The sequence below is a fragment of the Morone saxatilis genome, unplaced genomic scaffold, assembly GCF_004916995.1.
Source record: "Morone saxatilis isolate NCDOM2014 unplaced genomic scaffold, NCSU_SB_2.0 Contig281, whole genome shotgun sequence".
Lineage (NCBI taxonomy): Eukaryota > Metazoa > Chordata > Actinopteri > Moronidae > Morone > Morone saxatilis.
Genome location: NW_023339853.1, coordinates 20,189 through 24,049, shown reverse-complemented (window position 1 = coordinate 24,049; position 3,861 = coordinate 20,189). Strand labels below are relative to the sequence as shown.

Genomic DNA, 3,861 nt, shown 5'->3' with positions numbered 1-3,861 from the left:
ATTCAGTTCTAAATGATTCAAATTGAGTTTCTACTGGCACAAATATAAGCCCATACTAGTAAGTAAAAATTACAAATTTTAGTAACATTTTCTCGAGTCAATATACTGCTTTTTCATGTTCTTTGTCTTTCCTTTTTCTGCTTATTATTTTTAGTCTCATTCAAAATTATTTTGGCTAAGAATGAAAACTCACATATTATACATATTTTTATCACAGTTTATTTCCCTTGTATTTACTGAAAGTATGGCAAATCTCTCTCTATTGTAGTGCAAAAATCCAATTGCTTTTTCAATTATCTATTGTTGGTGCTACCAGTACTCAAAATGTTGTCACGTGAATTAGTAATAGTAATAGTCTAATGGGTATAGCAATAACAATGACTTTATTTTTGTTATAAAGGTGGCAGCCAACACCTTGCCGTCCCCTCAGCACACAGGAAACTACACACACACTCTGTCTTCTCCTCAACAAGCCCCCAACTTCAACCTGCTGTCCCCCAGCCACCAGCCAAACTACGCCACCTATAAAGAGGGCTACAACGTTTACGGCATTGAGAGCGTCAAGATCTAACACGGGTAGGAGAGTGATGATTGATGGCTAAAACTTTCCTCACCTCACAGTCATAGACAATGTTTAGACAGTTAACTTTTAATTGGCATTAATGCATACCATCAAACACCAACTCCAAACAGCTGTATTCATGTTATGGTGGTGCATGGCAGCTTCAATGGCAAATTGCATTTTCATTGGGCCTCATTGACCAAAATATTAACTTGTGGAAAACCTTTTTTTCGCTGTTAAGCTACCATCAGTTAATTTTCTTGTGTCTTCCAGTGACTCAAATGTTTCTCTTTTCTGCTAATGTTAATGTGAAGCATCTCCAGGAAGAGTTTAGTTTCAATAGCAGTTACTTAAGCACAAAAGCGAGATAGTGAATAATACAGTATTTGTATTAAAAAGAGAAACAGCACAAGAGATGTGAATTTAGCTATTATAGTAGAGGCCATTTTTATAGCCATAATCATGCAGGTCTGCAATAGGGCAAAAATTAATAAAAAAAAGACCCTTATCAGCCCAGTGCTTGTTTTCCTTTTCTTACAAAGATAAAGCTCAATATAAACTTTTCTCAAGTGAAAAAAAACACAAATAAATAGTATGATTTTATTAAAATGCATGTACTTGTCTTATATTTGCTTCTTAAAATCATCACAGTAATGAGACAAACATTGCCATTGGTGGTTGCCTTACATAGCTGAGTGGTATGATTTATTGTACATTCAGGGCATGATGTGAATGCAGCTGTTCTCAACAAAAAATGGTAACATGGAGACCACAATAGAGTGTAAACACTGCTTACAAGGTATCTGGTCAAAACTGTATGTGGCTGTGATACTCCTTTCCATTGTACACTCTTTACCCAACAGTTTGCTCACTTCCTCTATCCCTTATTTCTTACCTTTCCTCTTTTCCACCCATCCTAACCTATCTCCTCTGCCCTCTTCTCCTTCCTTATTTCCAGTCCTCTTCTTTGTGTTTTCACCCATCTCAAGGTTTCCCTTTTTTTCCTTCCCTGATCCTCAGTGGTATCCTTGTTTATCCTACTCCTTTCTTACTTTATAGCCAATCATCCTCTTTATTGACTGACTCATTGGCCACTCACTCCCATCTGTCATATTTTTATTCGGTACCCCTATGATTTAATTTAAAAGATGGTAGCATAATCAAATACTGGATACCTTTGTAGAACAAACTTAAGTGTGATAAGACTGTGTTATGGTGGTAAATAGCATCTTTCAGTCAATTTACTCAACAATTTACAACAACACATACAGTAGGGTATAACACACCTCTTTTATGGCCTGATTGAACACACCTCTATTTACACCTAAAAGACTAATGACCTGTGTCAGTCACCACAGTCATTGCTCAGTTCTTATGCTCTAGAATTAGAATTCAGAATCAGAATTAGGTTTATTGCCAGGTAGATTTTTACACATACGAGGAGTTTGTCTTGGTACATTGGTGCATAAAATATACAAATCACACAAAAATAGAGTACTTTTAAAATATAAATAAATAAAGATAAGAAAGATAAGAAAACTGTACAGAAAACAGGAGTGCATTAATGTAATGCATAAATACAGGGTGGGTTTAAGAGTCAGTGTCAGTGGAGGTTCCGGTCCTGTTAATGAGGCCAGTTGCAGACGTAAAGAAGAGACGTTTTTGTGGCGTGAGGGTTTGGTCCTGATTGACCTCAGCCTCCTACCAGAGGGAAGTGTTTCAAAGAGTTTGTGTCCGGGGTGGGAGGGGTCAGCCACAATCTTGCCTGCACGCCTCAGGGTCCTAGAGGCGTACAGGTCCTGGAGGGATGGCAGATTGCAGCCGATCACCTTCTCAGCAGATCGAATGATACGCTGCAGTCTGCCCTTGTCCTTGGCAGTGGCACCAGATGGTGATGAAAGAGGTGAGGATGGACTCGATGATAGCGGTGTACTCTCTATACTGCTAGATAAGAACACCTGACCCTACAGATTTAGCTAGCATAGACTTGTTTAGCATATAATGTTTCTTTAGCTAAGAGAGGACCTGCCTTCATAACAGAAGTTATCTCAGGAAACTTTTCAAATAGAGCACGTCTTGACCATACTCCTTTATAAAATTACAATTACAGTCATAAATGGGGTATTAAGTTATAAAGACTAAAACTTTTTTATACCGTTTTGTGTAACATCTTTTTCCAAGTTTCATTTTAATATAGCGCCTTAGGGCAATCTCTCATTACTGTAGCCAATTGGCTAATTGAGGAACTGCAGTTTATGTTACTTCCGTGTTGGCTTCATTTGCCAGCCAGGTTGGCGCTTGGGATCACCACAGACTACTAACACAATTCCCTTTCAGTTCATAGATGGTAAATTTTGTGCTCAGAATACAGCCTGTCAAATAAACCAAATATATTATCATCGCCCACTTGCTCACCAGAGGGCTGTAGCTTTTCTCCCTTCTGTGCAGTCAGTCAGCTTCCAGTCGGTTCCCAGAGTGATGTGCATGCACAGGTTCAGCATGTGTAGAAAGAGAAACAGTTGCGATGGGTTATCAGTTACAATTTCAGGTGGTTCTTCCTTCAGAAGTGAAGAAATGTTGTTACAGCCGGAATTTGTTGTTCCAAACAATGACTTCTGACCTGAGTGTCTCTCTATAAGACAGTGCAGGTAACATCAGCTGGTGGTTGCTCAAATATTGGATATATGGGCAGAGCATTTGTTGATCTGTTTACCTCAAGGGAGAATTCCCACTGGGAACATAACACATAATGGCTTACGCCTGGAGTTACTGCAAGTCCAGTATTCCTTCATGGGACTTCACATTGTTGCTTGAGGTCCTTTGGGTTTTTTTTTTATACAAGACTGGACTTCTCCTTGCTTGGTGTTCCTTAAAGAAAGTGGATGATCTCCATGCTTTGTCTGTGCATGATTCTGGCACCCAGTTAGCTTCATATAATTTCAAGGTTATGCAGCTAGTACACACTGGAACAATCTTCCTCCAGCACCGTACCGTGATGCTATTCAATTCAATTTTTTTATTTTATTTGTATAGCGCCAATTCATAATATCTCACAACACTTTTCAAATAGAGCAGGTCTAGACCGAATTCCTTATAACATTTACAGTCTCCCAACAGTACCACCATGTGAACGATGGGGGACAGCGAGCAGCGACAACAGTAACAACAGTAACTGTAGCAATAATAATAACTAATAATAATAAAAACAATAATATCAGTGATTTTAGCAATGGTAGTCAAGCAGGACCATGGCAGGAGGCTCCTCCAGGATCCATGAGAACCTGTGAGACAAGAAAGCA

General features: G+C 38.9%; 1 long non-coding RNA gene across 1 annotated transcript in view; it reads left to right on the top strand.

Annotated features, from left to right (window-relative positions):
- Positions 1-365: 365 nt before the first annotated feature.
- Positions 366-3,861, top strand: part of LOC118336624 — a 12,121-nt gene continuing 8,625 nt past the window's right edge. Inside the window, exon 1 of the long non-coding RNA XR_004797118.1 lies at positions 366-576. This is a non-coding gene — a long non-coding RNA (uncharacterized LOC118336624). The remainder of the gene's footprint in view (positions 577-3,861) is intronic.